Raw genomic sequence first — 26,551 nt, 5'->3', positions numbered from 1 at the left:
GTTTCCACCTCACCACACAGCAACTGCGTCTTTCAGATCTTGCGTTCTTCCAGCTGCCTCCTCACGAAGATGCCGCAGCGCCTCCCCATCATGCCTCCCGGTGCCTAGGGCGATGCGGGGAGCCCCCCGGCCGCCGCCGACTCAGGGGATTCCCTGCTATGCCGTCCCTTCGGCAGGAGCCCCTCCAAGGCATCCTGTGCCCCCCAAATAGTGGGGAGCCCACCAGAAGAGCGCAGGGCGAGCAGAGCCTGCCCATCATGATCAGCAGCCGGAACCAGAAGTGCTTTTGTATTTTTAAAACATACTGATTTTTACAGCAACACTTCAATAAATTTATGAATACAGTGAGATAAGTGTCAGATAAGCTTTTGGAATGTGCCAGGTTTCATCTGAAACCAGGGCTACCATCTTCACGTCAAAGGTGCTTTCTAAAGTGGTATGGATATGTTCCAAAAGCCTCTCTTTCTGGGAACTCTCCATCATGCTGTGTTTGCCTCGTCATCAGCCTACATTTTAGGGAGCCGTAAGCTTTTCTTAGTTGTGCCAATGTTGATTTTCTCCTGTTCACCCTAACAAATTTCGGGTGTGGACATAATCCGACCTCTTTCAAGGATCATTCTGTTGGTTGCACAATCTAATGATTCTTTGGGAGTGGAATAGTTTTAGCTCATACTGACCAATTTAGGATGGTGGAGACACAATCTCTTCACTCTATACCTTGGTTAATCTCCCCCACCAGGAGTGTGGTGGGTCACATGGTTAGTATGTTGGGTTGAAAGTTAGCAAGCCCATGCTTGAAATCCAAGTGCTGCTGCATGGTGGGGTGAGCTCCTGTCATTCACTCTAGCAACTTGTTGGGAACTTGAAAGGAGCACCACTCCCAGGGCATCTGCCTGGAAACAGGGATGTCACTGACTACTCCTTTCAACCTGGAATGGCTAATCTACTTATTATCAACATGAAAAAAAAGTCTCTCTGATATATGAATGCACTGTCCTCCAGTCTTAGAACTGTCACCTCTAAACTTGCAGGGACCTATCCAATGATCAAAAAGCCATCAATTGTTTCTCTTAAGCATTGGACCAACTGGGTGAACTCAAGATAATTTAGAACCTCACTGGGACACCATTGATTCCATGACTACAGTGACGAAGAGTCCTCTCTCTCTAAAAACAGCATTGCAGCACAGCTTTAGTTTTCAAAGTTGCAGGTGAACAAATCGAATGAGACCAAACTGAAGAAGTTGGCCATAATACAAAGTGCCACGTTTGACAAAACCCAAATACTGGATATCAGCACAAACATCTTATACTAACCATCAAGCATGGTGGTGGAGGGGGGATGATATGGGTTTGATTGGTAGTCACAGGACCTGGACACCTTGCAGTCACTGAGTTGACCATCAACTCCACTAAATACCAAAGTATTCTAGAGTCACATGTGAAGCCAGCAGTCTCACAGCTAAAGATTGGCCAACATTGGGTCATTTAACAGGACAACGACCCTAAGCACACCCACAAAAGTACCACAGAATGGCTGAAAAGGAAAAGAATCAAGGTATTGCAATGGCCAGTCAAAGTCCAGACCTCAAACCAATTGAAATGCTGTGGTGGGACCTCAAGTGAAACAAGTAAACAAATGCTCACAAACTTCAATTAACTGTAGCTGTGTTGTAAAGGATAATGGGGCAAAATTCTTCCAAAATGGAAACAAAATTCTTCCAAAATTATTGAGTCTTAAGTTTTACAGACACAGCTTCTCCATTTTGGTTTTCTTTTTCAAAAATAAATCAGGACATGGTGTAATGTCATGTTGTTCATCTGAGGTTGTATTTGCTTACTTTTAAGAACTGCTAAGGAGCAGATTTTTACTACGTTCGCATACATAAAACCATGGACTTCAAGCAGGGTATACATCCTGTTTACATGACTGTATATACATTCAAACACAAACTTAGTCACAGAAAAATGTGTAAGAATGACTATTTTGGTGACAGGATGACATAAATAGCCTCTCGTTAAAAGGAGTACAAAAACTGTTAACATATTTTTAACCATTGCTTCCCAGGCACTATTGGGGACTGGAAGAACCTCATGACTGTTGCCCAGAGTGAAAGGTTTGAGGAAAGGATGAAAAAGCTGCCCTTCAGGTTCTGCTGGGATATTCAGGAGGATCCATGAGCCTATTTCCAGCTCAATGGATGAAAATAATGTGTGATATAAACTTTCAAATGGCTTGAATCAGAAATGCCCTTCCAAGAATGGTCTTTATTTAATTGTAATTTTCAATTCTCAACTCAGCAGGGACTATAGGAAAGAGCTAAATTAAATTCCGTGTTATTTTTAAACATTGTACAGCATTTGTTTATTGATTTAAATTTCCATAGCTACCTGACCGGTGTTGGCTTTCAATTTTTTTCTCTACCGGTTCAGTGGGTGTGGCTTGGTGGAGGGCTTCATGTGACTGAGTCAGAGTATGACAAGGTAGGGCGACCCCACTCCACCAAGTCACACCCACCCAAACCACGCACACAGAACCCACAGAAAAGTTTGGCCAAGTCTTCTAGTGTTCAACCTGGGTGCTTCTCGCCTCCTTCTCATGTTTGCTCTGTGTGCATGAGCCCAAGAAGGAGAAAAGCAGCCATGTTGAATGCTGCGGCAGAGAGAAGCCAAAGTTTTCTGCCTCTCCTCGCAGGCCCATTATGGTCCCCCCTTTCCCCTGTGTTGAAGCACCTTAAAGACTGAAGCTGGTGGCTGCCTTCTGAGCAGCTCCACTGGGATGCTGTCCCTCTGGCGCAACAGGCCGTTCCCCTGACCGGGTCCGGTGGGCAGCTGCGAGAAGCACCGCCATGCAATGGGGCAAATTGCCAGTTCAAACAGGGCAGCGATGGCGGCGATGGTCACAGGCAACACATTGCATACCGGTGCTACTTGTGCCAGGCCATTAGACATGGCCAGAGGAAAGCTAGCAGTGATTGAGTAGCCAACAGGCAGGCAGGGCGGGGCAAGTGAGCAGCAAACGGGTGGATGTGGCAAGCAACTACTAAGAAAAAATGTGACAACAACAAATCCAAAATCAACATATTCGCAACAGCTAGACCTATTTATTGTATTTGCCGCTTCCCTGAAAATATATATTGCTTGATATATCATCTTAGCCCAACTCCTAAAGGGAAAATCAAGTTTTTAAAGCTTTTTTTGTAATTCTTTGTTATAATGACACATTACAAATATTTGGCATCAGAGGTGGATTGCTTCTGGTATTCACCGGTACCGGCGGACCGGTAGTGGAAATCAGCCATACGTTTGCATATGGGAGCACCTGCAAGCTGGACACTCCCCCATACCGGTACAGTCCAGGTGCATCTGAGTCTGGAACGGGCTTCAAGGCTGCTCTGGCCTGGTCTCCTCTAAAAAAGACCCCCACAACTTTCAAAACGGGGACTTTGCAAACTGCTTCACAAGGAGAAGGAAGCGGGGAGGGGGCTTCTTCAGATGAGCCAAGGTGGGAGTGAGCTTCATGGATGCCCCACCGCCACTGCTGCCACCACTGCCACCATTGTGCCCAAGTTGCACGTTAAAACTCCATAGGAATTCTGGGGTGTCTCACCGCCACTGCCTGCCACCAACATGCCCAAGCAGCAGGCTAAAACTCCCTACCGCCAGCTCTACAGGTCTTCTCACCAATGAAAACAACTGGACTGTGCTCCCTAGCACTGCCACCATCCCCAGTTATGGAGAGTTCCGGATTGGTACTTGGCATACGGGGCAGTGCTGGAGCTGAAGGGGCTGGCCTTCCCCTCTGCCACCAGCCGTGGGAGGAAAGGAAAGCCAAACCTTGCCCAGGCAAGAGCTGCTGGCGGGGGTGGGTAATGCTGCAGGGCGAACCTGGAATACAGTTGTTTGTAAATCTCCACAAAAGAGGGAGGGGAGGAAGTTCTGCCACTGTCCAGGTTGATTTTATAATAAGAGAAGACCTGGGTATGTTTTTATTAAACAGCCTTTCCTAACAAGACTGATATTTGTTTGCATCACTGTTGGTCTCAAACTCATTGCTTAATTCGTTTGGTAAGTCCCCATAATTCATAATTATGTTTATGAGTTGCTAATATCACCATCCTGAATAATTCCCTTTGGAGCACGTTCCATTTTGACAATTTAGGAAAGAAGTGTGGTCTTTTGGGTTTACCTGAATGAAATTCAGGTGTAGCCATCAGGGGAGGGTTAATTTGAAAATGAGCAATGAAAGAGAAGCACACTTCTGTACATAACAGAAAGGAAAGGAAAACATTGAAAAGTATTGAGGAGCTGAGGGTGTGTGAGTCAGGGAATTCCAGACCACAAAGATTGTTTTGTATTCCAGTTGAATTAGAACTGGTTCTTTCTGAAGGATCTGTGAGAATCTTGAAATATTGCAATAAGGGAAAAAAAAGCAGAAAGATTTAATTAAAGGAGAAGAGAAAGAATGGCAAAACACACCCCTGCTTGGCATGTAAATCTGAACTCCCTTTGTATTTTTAAAACAAACTGATTTTTATAGCAACCCTTCAATCAATTTATGAATACAGTGAGAACAAGAGTGATAAAAGTCTACATCAGCTAAGAAAGTTCCACTTGACCCGTTTTACATTTCCAAATTAGTTTATTACTCAATCACGTTCGATGTCCTCTCTTGCTCATTTTTGGAAAAGAGAAGTTCTGCTGATACAATGATTGACTAAAGATCAGACTTCTTAAGTATTTGAGCACTCGACTGGAGTATAAGAACATTAACAAACCATTGCAAATAAGCTGGCTTAAGGACATGACATGAGTGACTGTCAGAGTCTATGTAGATAAGGTAAGGTACGAAAATAATTGCAATTAGTATGTTCTTAATATTGTATTTAAAACTTTCTCTTCTATGCAGAAATTTTAAATTCCAAGAACAGCAAATTTACTCTTTGCAATGGAAACATTAATCAATGAAAATTGAGTTCATGGAACTAATGAATTAATTAAGGAAACTAATCTCATAATATGTACATCATTTTTCTTTATGTTAGCAGGATTCATGATTTAGGAAAGAAGTGTGGTCTTTTGGGTTTACCTGAATGAAATTAAGGTGTAGGCATCAGGGGAGGGTTAATTTGAAAATGAGCAATGAAAGAGAAGCACATTTCTGTACATAACAGAAAGGAAAGGAAAATATTGAAAAGTGTTGAGGAGCTGAGGGTGTGTGAGTCAGGGAATTCCAGACCACAAAGATTGTTTTGTATTATAACTGGTTCTTTGTGAAGGATCTGTAAGAATTTTGAAATATTGCAATAAGGCCCAAGGGGAAAAAATTAAAGCAGAAATATTTAACTAAAGGGAAGAGAAAGAATGGCAAAACATCCAGTAACTGGTTTGAAAATGCCTTTCTAATGTGTTTTCAATTGTAGGATTGGAAATATTTGATTGACTGTATGCTTTAATGTTCAAACAGAATAATTTTTATCAGTATAAGCAGAAGTGTATTCTTCAATCTATAATGCAAAAATCATTGTAGTAAACTGAGTACCACCTTAGAACATAATTCTCACCAAAAATGCAATTTAATTGAGAGTAAAGTAAAATTTTGCACAGGCAAGAAAAAATGTACAGAATAGGTGGTGCCTGGCTCAACTGGAAGTTACTGTGAAACGGATCTTTGAGATGGAAACATATCAAACAGATCCAACCTAGAAATGAGAAATTTCTTGACAGAACAATTAGAGAAATGGGATGCCTTCAGAAATTGTGAGTATATCATCACTGGAGGCTTTTAAGAAGAAAGTTGTCCATAATAGTATAGGGACTAGTATCATGCTTCAGCAGGGGTTGGACTAGAAAACCTCCAAGGTCCCTTTCAACTCTGTTATTCTTTATAAATCTCTCCACTCACTGTTACCAAGAGAATAGTGATAAACAATATTTCGAAATGTACATCAGGTGGTCTTCTGACAGAAAATCTCATCTTATTGGCTAGTATCAAGGGGAAGATGACTTTGAAAATGCTTCCTCTCCCACCATAACATGGAAGACGAGGGGAGGACTGGCTGAGAGGGGAGGGGCAAGGAGAAGCCAGGCAAGGTGCTCCTCCATGTGAGTGACATCGAGTTAGCCATGCCCACCCAATCACATGGTCACACCCACCTAGTCATGCCCACCAGTCACATGACTGCCAAGCCACTCTCACCCAGTCACATGACTGCCAAGCCAAGCCCACAAAATAGGCCACACTCACAGAATAGGTAGTAAAAAAATTTGAAACACACCCCTGCTTGGCATGTAAATCTGAACTCCCTTTGTATTTTAAAACATACTGATTTTTATAGCAACCCTTCAATCAAATTATGGATACAGTGAGACAAGAGTGATATAAGCCTACATCAGCTAAGAAAGTTCCACTTGACCCGTTTTACATTTCCAAATTAATTTATTCCTCAATCGTGTTCGATGTCCTCTCTTGCTCATTTTTGGAATACAGAAGTTCTGCTGACACAAAGATTGACTAAAGATCAGCCTTCTTAAGTTTTTTGAGCACTTGACTGGAATATAAGTACATTGACAAACCATTGCAAATAAGCTGTCTTAAGGACATGACATTAATAAATGCTCTATTATTATATCAACAGCTGAAGCAATGGAGCCAGAGGATGAGTTCCTATATAAAGACAAAGGACTCGATTTTATAACTGGCTTCTCCTCACCTGAAAATTTAGACTCACTGGACAATATTGAAATCCTAAATCTGGTAAGTTGAAAGATATCTTCCAAGAAAGAGTTTTTTAACATTTAGCATTTTATAAGAAGCTGGAAATGTAAGGGAAATAAGCTGCTACACTTCTACTTTATTAGGTATGTTTGTTTTGGATAAGAGACTATGAATATATTTCAATCCACTTCCCACCAAGAGCAAACAATCCACTCTTTCTCTTAACATAAGGAATAATAATGTTTCTCGTGCAGTAATTTATGTAAACTCTGCCACTTTCCAGGTTGATTTTATAATAAGAGAAGACCTGGGTATGTTTTTATTAGACAGTCTTTCCTAACAAGACTGATTTTTGCTTGCATCACTGACGGTCTCAAACTCATTGCTTAATTCATTTCTTAAGTCCCCATAATTCATAATTATGTTTATGAGTTGCTAATATCACCATCCTGAATAATTCCCTTTGGAGCACTTTCCATTTTGACAATTTAGGAAAGAAGTGTTGTCTTTTGGGTTTACCTGAATGAAATTCAGGTGTAGGCATCAGGGGAGGGTTAATTTGAAAATGAGCAATGAAAGAGCAGCACATTTCTTTTTTTATTTTTTTTAAACAAAGTTTTATTGGTTTTTTAATATTTTACAAAGGGAAAAAGGTATGGGAAAGGTTACAAATTTTGGCAGCCGCGAAATGCGGTAGGTGCACCCCCCCTCCAAACTCATAGTATACATTTGCATAAAATTCAAATATTACATAATAGCATATAGTCAGTGTGGTAAATTCAATTGGTAATTTCGGTCAGTTTATATCACATGGATTTTCTTACTTATTTGTTTGATCTGAGCTTTCTTGATGTCTGCGGCCAATTCTGATCTGAGCTTTCTTGATCCCTGCGGCCAATTCGCTCACACAGAGAGGGACTTCTCCTGGTGCCGTCCACTAGGCAATGCCAACGGGCGACACCAAGGAGTAGGGCCTTCTCTGTGATGGGCCCAACCCTCTGGAATGACCTCCCCCCCGACATCAGAACCACTACTGACCTCCGCTCCTTCCGGCAAAAATTGAAGACTCACCTGTTCCGATTAGCAGGCCTGGCATAATTACAACTGTTCCTCCTGGCAAATGCACTATTAACTGGTTATTTTAGGGGTACTGTTTTTAATTTATTGTGTCTGTTTTAGGGGTTTAAAATTTAAATTTATATTTATATATACTGGCTCTGTACAGTTCTTTTAATTCCATTTTAACCTCCTCCATTCCAACTGTACATATTCAACTTTTTATTGTATTTTGATATATTTTGCATGGACTGTACACCACCCCAAGTCCCTTTTGGGAGAGGGGGCAGTCTAGAAGCACGGTAAAATAAATAAATAAATAAATAAATGTCGCCCCATCTCCCCCAGTTGGCAGTGCTCCAGCCCCTCCCGTGTCTTGTACATCTACTGAAGTGTCTTCTGGTTTTTCTAGGAGTAGTTTATTTTTTTCCATAAAGGCCTGCGCCTCTATGGGTGTATTAATTCTAACTCTTGTCTCCTCCCAGAATATTAGCATACCTTCAGGCAGTAACCATCGAAACCACACCCCTTCTGGTATAGTTTATTCGCCAATTGCGAATACGATTTTCTTTTCTCCCTCACTTTCTTGGGGATCTGTTTCAAAATGGTTATCTCCTTATCTTTGTATGTCAAGGCTTGCCCCCTTTGTGCATTCAGGATTTCATCTCTTGTGCTTTTCCTAAGAAATTTAATGTGTACCTCCCTGGGGACATTGTGTGTTCTAGCATATGCTGAGTTCACTCTATAGGCCAGGTCTATTTTCCACCCCATCTGTTGTTTTTCCTTCTGAATATAATCAGCCAAAATGGTTGTCATGATCTCCCTTATATTTTCATCATCTGTCTCCATCATGTTCTGAAATCTAAGATAAAGAGACATTCTCTCAAACTCTATTTTCATTTGTTGGGTGTCAAGTTCTTTGTTTCCCCTCTGCACACCCTCTATCCCCCACTTCATCTCAGCCGCCCCATCTTCCAAAAGGTCCAGTCTCTGTGAGTTCTTATTAATTTTATCCTGGTTCTCTTTAATTTCTTCTTTCATCTCCTTCAATTGTCTCTTTATTTCCTCTTGTCCCTGTAGAAGTTGTTGAAACATTTGATAAAACTCCAGGTCCGTAGATTTAGGTTGCTTGAAGGCTATTAACGTTGATTGTGTGCTAGGACTGGAGGTTGCAGATGTTGGGGCAGAGGCAGCAAAGCCTGACTTTCCAAGAGAAGCACATTTCTGTACATAACAGAAAGGAAAGGAAAATATTGAAAAATGTTGAGGAGCTGAGGGGGTATGAGTCATGAATTCCAGACCACAAAGATTGTTTTGTATTCCAGTTGAATTGAAACTGGTTCTTTCTGAAGGATCTGTGAGAATCTTGAAATATTGCAATAAGGAAAAAAAATAAAGCAGAAAGATTTAATTAAAGGAGAAGAGAAAGAATGGCAAAACACACCCCTGTTAGCATGTAAATCTGAACTTCCTTTGTATTTTTAAAACATACTGATTTTTATAGCAACACTTCAATAGATTTATGAATACAGTGAGACAAGAGTGATAAAAGTCTACATCAGCTAAGAAAGTTCCACTTGACCCGTTTTACATTTCCAAATTAGTTTATTACTCAATCATGTTCGATGTCCTCTCTTGCTCATTTTTGGAATACAGAAGTTCTGCTGACACAATGATTGACTAAAGATCAGACTTCTTAAGTATTTGAGCACTCGACTGGAGTATAAGAACATTAACAAACCATTGCAAATAAACTGGCTTAAGGACATGACATGAGTTACTGTCAGAGTCTATGTAGATAAGGTAAGGTACGAAAATAATTGCAATTAGTATGTTCTTAATATTGTATTTAAAACTTTCTCTTCTATGCAGAAATTTTAAATTCCAAGAACAGCAAATATACTCTTTGCAATGGAAACATTAATCGATGAAAATTGAGTTCATGGAACTAATGAATTAATTAAGGAAACTAATCTAATAATATGTATATCATTTTTCTTTATGTTAGCAGGATTCATGATTTTTAAAGAATTAATACAATATTGACCATAAATGTAGGAAGCATTAATAAATGCTCTATTATTATATCGACAGCTGAAGCAATGGAGACAAAGGATGAGTTCCTGTATAAAGACAAAGGAATCGATTTTTAAAGAACTGAATTAATGCAATAGTGACCATAATGTAGGAAGTATTCTTAATTGTTCTATTGTTGCATCTACAGCTGAAGCAATGGAGGATGAGTTCCTATATAAATACAAAGGACTCTATTTCATAACTGGCTTCTCCTCACCTGAAAATTTAGGCTCACTGGACAATATAAAAATCCGAGATGATGATATATTTGTAATCACAAATCCTAAATCTGGTAAGTTCAAAGATGTCTTCCAAGAAAGAGTTAAACTTGTGTCCAATGTTATTATTCAGTTCTTCAGTATTTTGGTTGCTTTGATTCTGTTGTGTTATAACCAGATTTTAACATTTAGCATTTTATAAGAAGCTGGAAATGTAAGGGAAATAAGGTGCTACTCTTCTACTTTCATCGTTTATATTTTACTCCACATTGGCTACATTGGTAACCTTGGCTAGTCACTCTCTCTCAGCCCAATCTACCTCACAGAGCTGTTGTGAGGAAAATAGGAGGAGGAGGAAGTATTAGGTATGTTTGCCACATTGAGTTAGTTCTAAAACTAAAAAAGGCAGGATAGAAATAAATGTGCAAATAAATAGCTATTCTTTTCTCATCAATCCGTCAGCTAAATTTATCGATTTTAGTAGAGTTAATTGTCTTTATGCATTTCCGAAACATTTGCTATTCTCCCTGATAGGAAGGTTGGCTTTGCATAAGTTCAACTTTCTCGAAATAATGGGTGAATTAATTTAATTATTCCTTATTTGCAGGAACTATATGGACCCCAAATATTGTCAGCTTGATTGTTTATGAAGGTCTTTGAGATGGAACTGAAAATATTATCCTGTTTTACAGAACACCATGGCTGGAGTATAATTTTTTCAAAGCACATTTACCTAGTCGCCCATCACGTTGTATCATTTCTTCTCATCTGCCCTACTATTTGGTACCCAAAGGATTATGAAAAAAAGGAGCAAAAGTAGGACATATTTTGTTAACTAATGAGGTAGAGTGGGGAGCTGCCTGTGTTCTTTTCGTTTAGCTCTGTATATGATTTTTTTATTAACAAACAGGCAAGGGTACACAAACATATATTACATTGTTCCAATATGTTTGGTAGACAATAGCAAATTCTGAAGTGTGAGGGAGGGAAAACACAAACAAAACAGTGTTAAAATCAGAAGGTCATGCCCAGCAGAAACAGCTAGGAACCGAACTGAATATTGAAGCCCTTAAGCTTATTTTCCCCAATTTATCATAACGCTTTGTGTTGCATGGCTAGTTGCTATCTTATTGTATCTGGAGGATATCAAGTTGAGGGATACTATTTTTAGCCCTCAAAATCCCTTCTCACAATTTCTACTCTCATGCCCTACTCACCAGAAGCTTCACTGGTGCAAAATGCAGACACAACAGGCATTGGTGTATTCTCTAGAACTGCATTCATTACACTTCTGCTTTGGAAACTGCATTGCTAATGAGTCTGCTTCTACATTCAATTCATGGTGCTGGTTTTGACGTTCAAACCCCTTCATCAGTTGGGAACTTGTTATTTGAAGAACCTCCCCTCCCCAGTTGCAGCTATGCATTACATCAAGACCAGCAGGAAACACATGTCGGGGTCCCATCAGCTAGGGAGATTTGTCAGGCAGGACCAAGGAGGAAAACCTTTTCTTCTGTGATGTCTGCCATATGGAAAATCATTCCCCCAGGTCAAGGTTGGCCTCAGTCCTGGTGGTCTGCTGGAAGGCTCTTAAACATGGTTTTTCTAATGAGCTTTGAGATCCTGTGATAGAATGGAGCCTGTTAGATGAATGTGTGAGAGTTACTTGATGAACTCCAGTGACGTGTGGTGAGGTTTATGGCTGGTGAGACACTGACCCAGTGGTGGGTTTCAAATTATTTAGACTTGTGGATTTCAGCACCCAGAATTCCACAGCCAGGCATGGTCAGTTCCGGTTTAAAGCGACAGCATTTGTTTTTCTCCTTTGCGAAATAATTTTCCTTCTTTCTTTTTCTTTTTCTTCTCCCTTCTCCTCCTTCCTCCCTCTCTCCCTCCCTCCCCCCTCTCTCAAACACACACACACACACACACACACAAGTTGGATTGGACTACACACACTTTCCCCCAACCCAGGAAGGATCCAGCCCAGCTTCATTGATTACAGGTTTGAAAAGGCAACGTGGCTCTGCCTGCAATCAAACCCTAACCCTTCCCTCCAGCCTTTGCCCAAAGTCCCGCACCAGGAGGATGAAGTCTGAATTCCTCCCCATCCCTCCAACCCACACGTACCTTTTCCAGCTGTTTCAGAGAGGATTTCAACTCTGCTCCTGCCTCTGATCCTCTGAAGAAGCCCCGCCCAAACGAGTGCCCTCTACTATGAGGCAGACCTACGTCAGGAATTTTTCGGCTTTTAACCCTTGCTTAACTCTGCTCGAGTGATCATAAAATGCTTAAAGTCAGACTCTATGAGGCATGCAGTTCTCCTGCCTCATAGTAGAGGGTGCTTTTTAGAGGCTTTTTTAAACAGTTAAGCAGAGTCATCCACGGTGACGCAGCAACTAGCTCAGCCTGACCTCAGCTCTCGCCTTTTTCCTTTTACATTTTTTTTCTTTTCATGATGATAGTGATGGGGCTGTGTCTCCCCTGCCTCCCCTGACTGCATGTCACTGATGGACTCTCTGTGTGCTTTGCTGTCAATCTGTCTTTTTTCTCCTTTTTGTCTTGGTTTTAGGTATTATCATTTTTCTCTTACAGATTATTTATGTGATTAAACATCCAAAGTATATCTTGGTTTCTAACTATCATTTTCACAGACTATGAATATATTTCAATCCACTTCCCACCAAGAGCAAACAATCCACTCTCTCTCCTAACATAAGAAATAATAATGTTTCTCTATACTCGTGCAGTAATTTATGTAAACTCTACACAAATCTTTTATAATACAATAGATGAGTGGAGAAGAATGCAGGGCCCCGAGGACAACTATGATGTAAAAGTGAGTGGGAGAGGCAAGAGAGGGTATCTTATTAGGGATAGAGATGAGAAATACTAAAATATATTTAATACTAGCTGGATCCCCATGCTCTGCTATGAAACTTTGTGATCAGGCTTGATAAAGCGACACTTACAGCTTGAAAATTAATTAGTAGCTACCATTGGCCTCTCCTCTCCCCTTCTCTCCCTCAGGCTTGCCCCACAGAAGGCTCTCCTCTCACCCTTCTCTCCCTCAGGCTGGCCCCATTGATCCTCTCCTATTCCCTTCTCTCCCTCAGGCCTGCCCCACAGAGGCCTCTCCTATCTTATCCCCTTCTCTCCCTCATTTTAACTCCTTAGCATCAGAGTATTTTCATGTGGGAAGCGGGAGTAGAATGTCTAAACTCGCAGCCTGCAGGTCAGATGAGTCACGTGCTGGCCACGCCCATGCCCAAATAGCAGATAGAACAGAATTCTTTTCAGGTAGGGAGGGGGAGTAGAATGTCTAACTCCTTAGCATCAGACCATGTTAATAATAATATAAAAAATGCTAATGAACTGATAGTCATTTCGAAAAATCTTTTCTTATCGAGTACCTAGAAGTCAGGAGGAACATACGTGCCAAATTTCAAGTTTGTAGCCTTTACAGTTCTGCAGATTTTGTGATGATGCATGAGTGGTATTTCGCTTTTATATAGAGAGAGATGGAGGAGAAAATGGAGAGAAATTGTTTAGTGGATCAAAATTGGGATGTGGATGCATAGAAGCAAATGTTTTTTTTAAAAAAATTAATAGTAGCTAAAGAACCAAATACTCAAATGATATCACACGGAAAGCATTTTAAGGGTCGGAAAGAGAAGAAAGCTAAGCTAACCAGAGTTCATTCCTTGAATATTTGAAGAAGTATAAAAAAATTAAGCTAGATTGCCTCAAAGTCCAAATAAGAAAAAGCAAACAAATTAAACAATGTAGCATATATTTTTTTGAAAAAAATCCGCCCTTAACAAGTTGGAGTATGCAACCGCATTATTTACAACTCTCATTCATCCCTTGTGCTTTCCCTCATTCATCCCTTGTGCTTAGGCAGCCCCTCAGTTGTCTTCTCATACTTTGATATTTAGGCCCACCAGGCCCATAATGGAGGAAACTCACCAGGATCATAATGGAGGAAACTCAAGCATTAACAATGTAGAAAGAGCTGACTTCCGGTTCCGGCTCCCGAGAGCGACGGGTGCGTTCCGCTCGCCCTGTGCGCTCCTGGTGGGCTCCTCCTTGATTGGGGGGCACTGGGTGCCTTGTAGGGGGCTAGCTGGGGGTCCCCGGTGTCGGTGGAGGCCACGGGGGGCTCCTGGCATTGCCCTAGGCGCCAGGAGGCGAAAGGGGGTGCGCGTGAGCTCTCCACTTCCGTGCACTTTTGCAACGGGGCTGCCAGACGAATCCAGCATCGTGAAGGCTCCAGCTGCGAGGTGGTGAGATGGAAAACCCCCCCTGACTCCCTTATTTATTTATTTATTTATTTATTTATTTATTTATTTATTTATTTATTTATTTATATTTAATGCTTCTAGACCGCCCCCTCTCCCGAAAGGGACTCGAGGCGGTGTACAGTCCATGCAAAATATATCAAAATACAATAAAAAGTTGAATATGTACAGTTGGCATGGAGGAGGTTAAAAATGTAATTAAAAGAACTGTACAAAGCTAGTATAAATATAAGTTTTTAAACCCCTAAAACAGACACAATAAATTAAAAACAATACCCCTAAAATAACCAGTTAATAGTATATTTGCCAGGAGGGACAGTTGTAATTATGCCAGGCCTGCTAATCGGAACAGGTGAGTCTTCAATTTTTGCCGGAAGGAGCGGAGGTCAGTAGTGGTTCTAATGTCGGGGGGGGGGAGGTCATTCCAGAGGGTTGGGCCCATCACAGAGAAGGCCCTACTCCTTGGTGTCGCCCGTTGGCATTGCCTAGTGGACGGCACCAGGAGAAGTCCCTCCCTGTGTGAGCGAATTGGCCGCAGGGATATATGTGGGAGGATGCGATCCCGCAAGTAACTAGGTCCCGTGCCATGGAGTGCTTTAAAGATGGTAATCAGCACCTTGAAACGCACCCGAAAAACCACAGGTAGCCAGTGCAGCTCGCGCAGGAGAGGTGTTACGTGGGAGTACCTCGTACTCCCCATCACAGCCCGCGCGGCTGCGTTCTGAACTAACTGCAGTCTCCGGGCGCCTCCCAAGGGCAGCCCCATGTAGAGAGCGTTGCAGTAATCCAGGCGGGACATCACCAGCGCATGAGTGACCGTGCGTAGGGCATCCCGGTCCAGTAGGGGGCGCAATTGGCGCACCAGGTGAACCTGGTGGAACGCCCCCCTTGCCACGGCTGCCACATGGTCATCCATTGACAGCCGGGCATCAAGGAGGACGCCCAAATTGCGTGCCCGTTCCACAGGGGGCAATTGTTCTCCCCCTATGGCCAGCGATGGAATCAGCTGGCTGAACCGAGGTGCCGGTAGCCACAGCCACTCAGTCTTGGAGGGGTTGAGTTTAAGTCTGTTGTCCCCCATCCAGACCCTGACGGCTTCCAAACACTGGGACATCACTTCGACAGCCTCGTTGGGGTGGTTTGGGGTTGAAATATACAGCTGAGTATCATCAGCGTAGAGGTGATACTCAACCCCAAAACCACGGATGATCTCACCCAGCGGCTTCACATATGTGTTGAACAGGAGAGGCGAGAGGACCGACCCCTGTGGCACTCCACAAGTGAGTGGCCTCGGGGTCGACCTCTGTCCCCCTGTCAACACACATTGCTTCCGGTCGGAGAGGTAGGAGCCGAACCACCGCAGAACGGTACCTCCGACTCCCATCCCCTCCAACCGGCGCAATAGGATACCATGGTCGATGGTATCAAAAGCCGCCGAGAGGTCTATTAGGACCAGGATAGAGGAACAACCTCTATCTCTGGCCCTCCAGAGATCATCGACCAACGCGCCCAAGGCTGTCTCTGTGCTGTGCCCGGGTCGGAAGCCAGACTGGCGTGAGTCTAGATAATCGGATTCGTCAAGGTGTCATGGAAACTGCTGCGCCACCACATTCTCGACAACCTTCGCTTTGACTGTTTGGTGAAGGATTGACAGCACTTTAAAAAAAATTTCAATCGGCTTTTAGGAAGTGTGGCTGGAGGGAGGGGGATTCCCCCCCCCTTGGATGGGTGGCTTTGGACTGCTCTCTGCCCCTGGAGGAGAGGGGGGAGAGTTTTAAAATGGAATCACACTCTTAGCAAGCAAGCAGGTGAATACCCTGCTACAATTGTGAAAAGAGAAGTGATGATCTCTTTCTTTTAAAAACTTTTGAAAACGTTCAGCTTGCTGCCTTTTGATCCCGTGCTGGCAAGGCAAGATGGCACACTTCCATTGTCTTTATGCTCTTTGAGATTTGACTCCACCCACAGAAATTGCTGGCATTTTGTCTTTGTCTCCGTGACACTCAGAAATATCTCTTGAAATACTGTACCTTGGACTTGGACTGGACTGATGGATTTTATTGTCTGGATTTGAACTAGAGAAAAGGTCCCTATTATTGTCTGGACTCCCTGCCTCGTTATCCCTCTCGGCTATCCTCTGCTCATTACTACCACTCTATTTTGTGGACACAGACGCTGCTGAGTTTCTCTTCATTAAGATGGCACCGAAAAGACCCCCACCTGGGAAACCAGGCTTTGCTGGTTCTGCCCCAACATCTTCAACATCCAGCCCCAGTGGACAACAGACATTAACATCTTTATTACAAAAACCCGCTGAGGAGGACCTAACCCAACAGTTGCTTCAAAAGATTTTAAAGGGGCAGGAGGAATTGAAAAATCAACTGAAAGAAATTAATGAGCAACTCAGAGAGAACCAAAACCGAACGGCTCAAAATCTGCAGAGATTGGACCTTGTGGAGGAGGGGATGGCTGAGATGAGGAGGAGGTGATGGGGGTCCAGAGAGGAAACCAAGAACTTGAGAACCACCAGATAAAAATAGAATTTGAAAGGATGTCTTTTTTCCTTACATTTCAAAATGTAATTGCGGCTGATAATGAAGATTTAAGGGAGATTATGACAAACTTAGTCGCTGAATACATAAAAAAAGACAGACAGCAGTTGGGGTGGGAGATTGACCTGATCTATAGAGTCAATTCAGCTTATGCTAGAACACACAATGTTCCAAGAGAAGTTCATATTAAATTTCTTAGAAAGGCTACAAGAGATGAGATTCTGAGTGCACAAAGGGGGCAAATGTTAAAATACAAGGAGAGAGAGATAGTCATTCTGAAACAAATCCCAAAGAAAGTCAGAGATAAAAGAAAAAAAATATTCGTTTTTAGCGAAAAAAAATATTTGAAAAAGGGGTTTGGTTTCGTTGGCTTTTACCAGAAGGAATGTTGATATTCTGGGAGGGTAGCAGAGTTAGAATTAATACAATCATGGAGGCGGAGGCCTTCATGGAAAAAAAACAATGCTCTCCTAGATAAAGTTGTTGACATTACACAGGACATGCAGGACACAGGAGGTGCTGGAGCTTTGCTGGTGGGGGGGGGGGCGGGGAGAGGCAGCATCAAGAAAACTTAGATCACAAAAGTGAGCTAGGAAAACACTGCAATTGCTGATACAGGGAATTTTTTTCTGTTGGATATAAAATAGATTGAAAATATTGGAAGATATAAGGTTAAATATGCTGTCAAAAAAATTGTCAAGTAGTATTTTACTTAATCTATTAATGTATTAACAAGTGAAAATTATGAGAGTCGGGGGGGGGCATTCTCTGCACAATGTAGCTGCCATAATTTGTACCCTTTTCCACTACCCTTTTTCCTAAAAATTTTGTAAAACCAATAAAACTTTTGTTCAAAAAAAAAACAATGTAGAAAGAGCTGTGGTGGCGCAGTGGTTATAATGCAATACTGCAGGCTACTTCTGTAGACTGCCGGCTGCCTGCAATTTGGCAGATCAAATTTCACCAGGCTCAAGGTTGACTCAGCCTTCCATCCTTCCGAGGTAGGTAAAATGAGGACCAAGATTGTTGGGGGCAATATGCTGACTCTGTAAACCTCTTCCAGAGGGCTGTAAAAGTACTATGAAGCAGTATATAAGTTTAAATGTTATTGTTATTGCTATCCCTGACACAGATGGTCAGCTGGATCATTGCATGACCGAGAATAACAACTGAACTCAGCCACTTTGAAGATTGTTCTCATGTTTATGCTAAACTCATTTATCTCCTATCAGTGTTTTGTAGTTCATGGATAGACCATGTAGAAGGCTGGTACACTCATAATGGTGATTTCAATATTCTCTTCCTTTTTTATGAAGAAATGAAACAGGTAAGATGTTTTTGTGTTGTGTAATGAAATATAAACAACCATCAAACACAGAAAGCTTTAGAAATGATAGGACATGTACCATATTTTCCAGAGTATAAGACACTCTGAAATATAAGACACACCTAGCTTTTGGGGAGGAAAACAAGGGGGGGAAACAGCAAACAGTACAGACGATATACACTGTTTGTGGTGTGACATTTCAGACTATACTTGTACAGATGCTGCTAATATTGGCTTTCTGAAAGTATACGTTATTCTCTGCTATTTAAAAGAAGATATAATAGCACTGCGCCTCTTCAGATCAAGCATTTATTTTAAAAAGCTTTTTCATTTTGTTATGTTGTCTAGAACAATCATAAAGCAGTCTTTAAAAAGTAAGTCTAATAAGTTGAACATTCTATATGCATTTATAGTTATTAGCTTACCTCCTTGCAGCAAACAGCAAACAACTTGTTTCAGTTTAGCCTAATTAGCACAAGAAAAAAAATCTCTCTCTGCCTCCCAGCAATTTGCCTCCTTGCAGCAAACAGCAACAGCCCATTTCATTTTCAATTTCAGCATGGGCCTTGATGATCAGCTGTTTCAGGGTGCAGGGATTGCCATAGCCTATTGCCACCTTTGCAAGCCCCATTTTCCCGGTTTGCTGTAAGGAGGTAAACTGCTGGGAGGCAGAGGCCAAAGGGTGGGGGCTGATGGGTGGGCAGGGCTATATTTGGTATATTAGATGCACCCAAATTTTCACCCTCTTTTGGGGGAGCGTGTGCATCTTATACTCCAAAAAATGCAGTAAATAACTTATTCCAATAAGTTATTTAGGGAGTAGCAGAGGTGACCACAGAGCCACTCATGGTAATTTCTGTGATCTCCCAGAGGACTGGTGAGAGCTCTGAAGAAAAATAAGTTAGTGTCTGTTCAAAAGGAAGGAGGAGGATGCAGGAAAATACAGTGCTATCAGCTTGCTATCAAAAAGATTAATAAAATTAATTAATAAAAGGTGTATTTATGAGTACTTAGCTTGTCATGCTAGAAATCACAGACTGCTTCTCCTGTAAATGAATACGGCAAAACAAAGTTGATCTATTTTTTGATAGACTTACTTAATAGATAAGGAAAATCCAATTAGCACAATGTACCTGCAATCAGAAAAATATTAGCTATAGATTCTCATAATATATTCCATAATATTTGGCTCAGAAGAGATTGACTCAACAATAACGTTTTCCATCTTTTCTCCATTATTATGGATGAACTAATATAAAGTTCTGTACTGAAAATATGCAACTTCCTAGGAAGAGAACTAACTGAAAAGAAGGTGGATGATGTGGTGAATAAAGCTATATTGATAACATGAAGGTGGATTCTAGAGCAAACTACATGTTATTGCCTCCTGGGATTCTCGTTTTCAGCAAAGGAGATTTTCTTCGCAAAGGTAGATCAGTAATAATTCATACTCTGGGTTTTTGGAATGTGCCACCCTTCATCGGAAACCAGGGCTGCCACCTTCATCTGAAATGTGCTTTCTAAAGTGGTATGGATATGTCCCAACAGCCTCTCTTTCTGGGGTCTCTCCATGATGTTGTGTTTGCCTCATCATCAGCCTACATTTGAGGCAGACATAAGCTTTTCTTAGTTGTGCCAATGTTGGTGTTCTCCTATTCACCCACACAAATTTCGGATGTGGATATAATCCAACTGTTTCAATTATCATTCTATTGGTTGCACAATCTGATCCTTCCATTTCTCTTAAGCATTGTGCCGACTGGGTGAACTAAAGATCATTTAGAACCTCACTGGGAGACTATTGATTCTATGATTACAGTGAAGAAGAGGCCTCTTTCCTCTAAAAACAGCTTTGCAGAACAGCTTTGGTTTCCAAAGTTGCAGCTAAACAAATCACAAGACTTCTGGAACACTGTCCTTTCGACAAATGAGACCAAAGTGGAGATGTTTGGCCACAATACAAAGTGCCACGTTTGATAAAAACCAAACATGGATATCAGCACAAACATCTTATACTAACCATCAAGCATGGTGGTGGAGGGGGGGGGGATGATTTGGGCTTGTTTTGCAGTCACTGAGTTGACCATGAACTCCGCTAAATACCAAAGTCTTCTAGAGTCACATGTGAAGTCAGCGGTCTGACAGCTAAAGATTGGCCAACATTGGGTTATGCAATAGGACAATGACCCTAAGCACACCAGCAAAAATACTACAGAATTGCTGAAAAGGAAAAGAATTAAGGTGTTGCAATGGACCAGTCAAAGTCCATACCTCAACCTGATTGAAATGCTATGGTGGGACCTCAAGTGAACTGTACATAAACAAATGCTCACAAATTTCAATTATGTAATGTTGTAAAGAATAGTGGGCCAAATTCTTCCAAAATGGAATGAAAATTCTTCCAAAACTATTGAATCGTATGTTTTACAGACATAGCTTCTCCATTTTGGTTTCTTTTTATAAAATAAATCATGACATGGTGTAATGTCATGTTATTCATCTGAGATTCTATTTACTTACTTTTAAGAACTGCTAAGGAGCAGATTTTTACTATGTTCGCATACATAAAACTATGGAACTCAAGCAGGCTATACAACCTCTTTACATGACTGTATATACATTCAAACACAAACTTAGTCACAGAAAAATGCGTAACAATGACAGGATGACATAAATAGCCTCCAGTTTAATTGAATAAAAAAAACTGTTGACATATTTTTAACCATTGTTTCCCAGGCACTATTGGGGACTGGAAGAACCACCTGACTGTTGCCCAGAGTGAAAGATTTGACAGTGTGTTTAAGGAGAGGATGGAAAAGCTGCCCTTCATGTTCTGCTGGGATATTCAGGAGGATCCTGAGCCTTTTTCCAGCTCACTGGACGAAAATAACGTGTGATATAAACTTTCAAATGGCTTGAATCAGAGATGACCTTCCATGAATGGTCTTTATGTAATCTTGCAATTTTTAATTCTCAACTCTGCAGGGACTATAGGACAGAGCAACGTTAAATTCTTTGTTATTTTTTAAAATTGTATAGCATTTGTTTATTGTTTAAGATTTCCATAGCTACCTGACCAGTTTTGGGTTTCAAAATTTTTCCCTACCGGTTCGGTGGCGTGGCTTGGTGAGGGGGTTCATGTGACTGAGTGGGCGTGGCAAACTCAACATCACTGATGGCAAGGTGGGGCAACACCTTTCTACCAAGCCACATCCATCCAAACCATGCCCACAGAACCTACAGAAAAGTTTGGCCAAGTCTTCTAGTGTTCAACCTGGCTGCTTCTCACCTCCTTCTCATTTTTGCTCTGTGTGCATGAGCCCGAGAAGGAGAAAAGCAGCCATGTTGAATGCTGCCGCAGAGAGAAGCCAAAGTTTTCTTTCTCCCTTCGCAGTGGAACTGCTCAGAAGGCAGTTCCTGTGGCTTCCTGTCCCTTTATGGTCCCGCATCCATGCTGCACCAAAGTACCTTTAAGACTGGGGCAGGCTTCCGAGTAGCTCCAGTGGGACACCATTTCTCTGGCACAACAGGCCGTTCTCCTGGCTGGGTCTAGCAACTAGCCACGAGTGGCACCAGCAGGCAATGGGGCGCACGGCCAGCACAAACAGGGCGGCGATGGTGGCGATGGTTACAGAACTTGTCCTGTGACCGTTGCCTCCATCCTGTTCACAGGCAACACATTGAATGCCGGTGCCGCTCGCGCCACATCACCAGACCTGGCCTGGGGAACAGCCTGCTGCACTGGAGAATGACGTTGAAGTGGAGCTGCTCGAAAGGCAGCCAAAAACGACCAGCAGCTGGAGTCTTCCTGTGAAAGGTGGCTAAGCCTCACCATGCCCCCTCCAAGATGACCAGAACATAAGGTAGATGCGCAAGGCAGCGGGCAAATGGTCAGAGAGTGGGTGGCGGCTCTGGGCAAGGCCGGAGATGGGGAATGGCTCATTCCCCATCTTGCTGAAGGGGGCAGGGAGCAAGCAGTGGATCTGGGGCAAGGGTTAGGGTGGCTGAGGCGGGTGGTGTCTTCGGGGCCTCAGGAAATGGTGCATCCCTGGGGCCCCAGCCCCTGACCTAAGGCGAAGGGTAAGAGGACAACACGCTTACTTACCTTTGGTGAGATGAGGAGAGAGGGAAAAGTGCAAAAGCAACTGGGGATGTGCATAGCTGGGCTGTGTGGTGAAGCAAAGGCAACATATATAGGACTGGGATGGTGGGATGAGAGTCGGGTGGGTGGGCGGGGGAAGCAAGCATTGATTGGGTGGCCAGCAGGTGGATGGGGCGTGGTGAGCGAATGGTGGGCAGGTGGGGTGAATAAGCACCAAGAAAAAATATAACAAGAAGAAATCCAAAATCAACATATTCGCAACAGCTAGACCCATTTATTATATTTTCCACTTCCCTAAAGATATATATTGCTTGATATATCATCTTAGCCCAACTCCTAAAGGGAAAATCAAGTTGTAAAGATTTTTTTTGGAAGGCTAACATACTCAGGATACTACAAATCTTGGCACCTCATGGTTGGGTTGGGGTTGAGATTGGGAAAAAAAGGCATATAATCTACATCTCATCAGATTATATTATTTATTATTTGAACAAATTCATATAGCCACCCAACCCAGGGTGGAGCCTCCAGGTGTCTTCCAACATTAAAACAGTGTAAAACCCATATTTCCTCCACCCACCGCAGTAACAATTGAACTGTGGGCAGTTGGCAGAATTAGCTTGCAATACCACATTCTAACCACTGAACCATCCTGAATTTTAATGCTTGGAAAAGCATAATAAAACATCCCCTGGATTTTATGAGAGCTTTTGATCAAACCTCTCATACTGAAAACACATATACCAAACCACCCAAACCACCTCCACATTCACAATGATGTAGACCAGGCATGAAATCCGCTTTGGAACTGGGAGGGCATGCCCGCTTGCCTGTCCCTAATGACGTCTGGGTGGGTGGGCGGAGCCTCCTGCTGCCGCTAGCGGTTTACCTGAACCCGGGCGAAAGGGCAGAATACCATCTCTGGTGTAGACCCCATCAAGTTTCTCCATGAAAATATCCATGAAGCTGACAGTAACATAGAAATTATTTATCATGGCCTTCTGATCCCTTATTGATTATGTTGGTCAGAATGTTTCTGCAACCATTGTATCTGAACTGATAAAGTTTAAAGTGCCAGCTAAAGGTTTGCCAGCATCTATTTGAATAAATGAGAAGCTACACAAAATTAGGACAGACAACATTGTGACAATGATTAACCCAATGTATTGACCGTGGCTGCATTTGCAGAAAACAAGCTGTCATCAGTGTCCACACAAATCAAGGTCATGTAGTTCAATTAAAGATTGCAACATTGCACAATAAAATAATTCCTTACATAGCCTGAATAATATTTCAAGCAGGGGTTTTCCCCATAATGAGGTACTCTTCTCATTGGAGGGGGACAATAATATAACAACTCTTATGTAAATTTATATATGGAAATTCGGATTCAGGTATGAAAATAACAATGCAATAACATTGTTCTGTCTGCATCTCCTATTGGTGAATCTGTAATTTTTCATACAATGATACATTACAAATACTTGGCATGTAAAACAGAAGTGCTTTTGTATTTTTAAAACATACTGATTTTTACAGCAACACTTCAATAGGTTTATGGATACACTGAGACAAGAGTGATAAAAGTCTACATCAGCTAAGAAAGTTCCCCTTGACCCGTTTTACATTTCCAAATTAGGTTATTACTCAATCATGTTTTATGTCCTCTCTTGCTCATTTTTGAAATACAGAAATACATTGCTGACACAATGATTGACTAAAGATCAGCCTTCTTAAATATTTGATCACTCGACTGGAGTATAAGAACATTGACAAACCATTGCAAATAAGCTGGCTTAAGGACATGACATGAGTGACTCTCAAAGTCTGTATAGATAAGGTAAGGTAAGAAAAGAATTGCAATTAGTATGTTTTTAACATTTTAATTAAAACTTTTTTTTCTACACAGAATTTTTAGATTCCAATAAAAACAGCAAATTTACTCTTTGCAAGGAATCATTTATCAATGAAAATTGAGTTCATGGAACTAATGAATTAATTAAGGAAACTAATCTAATATTATATATATGTGTGTATGTGTGTGTGGGTGTGTGTGTTTGTGTTTGTGTTACAACCCCTGGTATGCCCAAATACGCGAAGGAAGTCACTACTCCCCCTTTCTGTCCTTTCGGCTCACTGCAGGAGACCATCCAGGCAGAAAACCATATTTTTTTGAAGTTGCCTTTTTATATTTTATATTTTTATATTTGTGTTGTATTTGTGCTGATAAATAAATAAAGGGAGACTAGTATAGATCTATTTCAAGCTATTTAGCTCTCATCAGCTAGCCATACCCTTACTGGGATTCGAACCTGGGCTGTATTACATATTAGGCAGATGTATTAGCCACTAAGCCACAGGCTCTCCTCCTTATCAGCTGAGCCAGGAAAATAGGTATGTATTTGTGTTACAACCCCTGGTATGCCCAAATTATAATTTTCCTTTATGTGAGCAGGATTCATGATTTTTTTTTGAAAAAAATTTATTGGTTTTAGGAAAAGGGTAAATAGGTATAGAAAATTTTGACAGCTACATCATGCGAAAGGTAGAAATCCCCCCAAATCTCACAACTTTTACAGTAAAGAAAAAAATAACATCAAGATTTAAATAAACATTGGCAGCTTTTGATTTTACATTATATCATCAATATGTTCAATCCTCTTTTGTATCACTTCCGACAGTTACATTGTAACAACAATTGCAATAATATTTCAACCTCATTTTTGTGACCTGAGTCTTTTCAGTGTTGCATCCTCCCCCCTGTCTGTTGGCAGGGCCACGGCCCCTCCCTCCTTCATATCTTGTGTACTGTCCCCTGTTTCATCTAGGAGGGCACTGTGTTTTTTAATGAAGGCTTCCGCCTCCACAACTGTATTAATTCTAATTCTACTGCCCTCCCAGAAAATCAGCATTCCTTCTGGCCAGTGGTGGGCAACCTTTTTTTTCAACTGAGCCAAATCTCGCCAAAACCACGATTGAGATTTATTTGGAGAGCCGCATTTTTAAAACCGAAAATACATAGGATGGTACACTGTTTTTAGTTTCAATAAGTTTTTATTGAGAATATTCTGCATGCAAGTATCCACATAGGTCGGGAGGATACAAATAACACAACTAATAAAACAAAAACTTTAGAACGATATTATTTATCGATTAAATATTATTAAATTCCGTAAAATTTGCCTTACAATGTAGAGAAAATTACATCCTGACAATGACTGACAAAGTCACAACCACTAATGTGAACATTGGCCTTGCATTTCCTTGGATAGTTTGAGTAAGTCAGGTTTGTATGTTGTTGATTTTAATTTCATCTCTCTCTCCCACTTTCTTTCTTTTTTTCTTTCTCTCTCTCTCTCTCTCTCTGGCTCTTTGACTCTCTCTCCCTCCCTCCCTCTCTGTCTCCCTCTGTCATTTTCTCTGGGTGTCTATCTGTCTGTCTCTCTCTCTGTATCTCTCTCTCTCTCTCTCCTCCTTCCCCCATCTCTGTCACTCTCTGTGTGTGTGTCTGTCTGTCTCTCACTCTGTGTGTGTGTGTGTGTGTGTGTCTGTCTCTCCCTCTGTGTCTCTCCCCTCCCTTCCTCTCTCTGTCACTCTGTGTATGTGGGTGTGTCTGTCTCTCACTCATTCACTTAATCACTCACTCTGTGTGTGTGTGTCTCTCTGTCTGTCTATCTTTCTCTCCCTCCCTCCCCCTCTCTGTCTGTGTGTGTGTGTGTGTGTGTGTGTGTGTCTGCCAGTCTCTCTCTGATTCCCTCCCTCACTCCCTCTCTCTGTTCCTCTCTGTTTGTCTGTCTCATTCACACACACACAAACACACACACACACACACACACTGTAGTCACCTTGTTGAGTGTGTTTCAAATGTGATTGGAACACTCAACAAGGTGACCACAGTGTGTGTGTGTGTGTGTGTGTGTGTGTGTGTGTGTGTGTGTGAATGAGACAGACAGACAGACAGAGGAACATAGAGAGGGAGTGAGGGAGGGAATCAGAGAGAGACTGACAGAGACGAATCAGAGACGTACTTTTAACTACCTGGCAGCGGCGTTTTGCCTTGGGGGGCTCCTCAGAACTTCCCAAGACTTCGGAGGGAAGTTTACAGCCCTCCCACGGAACGCTTCGGAGGGAAGCTTCTTCAAAAGCCCGGGCGATTGACAATAAGTCTCCCAGGCTTTAATTTGCTGAGCTGTGCGCACGCG

The 26,551-nt window shown here is 41.9% G+C and overlaps 1 protein-coding gene across 1 annotated transcript in view; it reads left to right on the top strand.

Moving 5' to 3' along the window:
- Nucleotides 1-4,706: 4,706 nt before the first annotated feature.
- LOC309388061 (amine sulfotransferase-like) overlaps nt 4,707-26,551 on the top strand; it is a 38,279-nt gene continuing 16,434 nt past the window's right edge. The window contains exon 1 of the mRNA XM_081945034.1: nt 4,707-4,839. The gene's annotated coding sequence lies outside the window, so the exon portion shown is untranslated. The remainder of the gene's footprint in view (nt 4,840-26,551) is intronic.

Source organism: Natrix helvetica, assembly GCF_964273705.1.
Source record: "Natrix helvetica genome assembly, chromosome: 2".
NCBI lineage: Eukaryota > Metazoa > Chordata > Lepidosauria > Squamata > Natricidae > Natrix > Natrix helvetica.
This window is presented reverse-complemented; position numbering and strand designations above follow the sequence as displayed.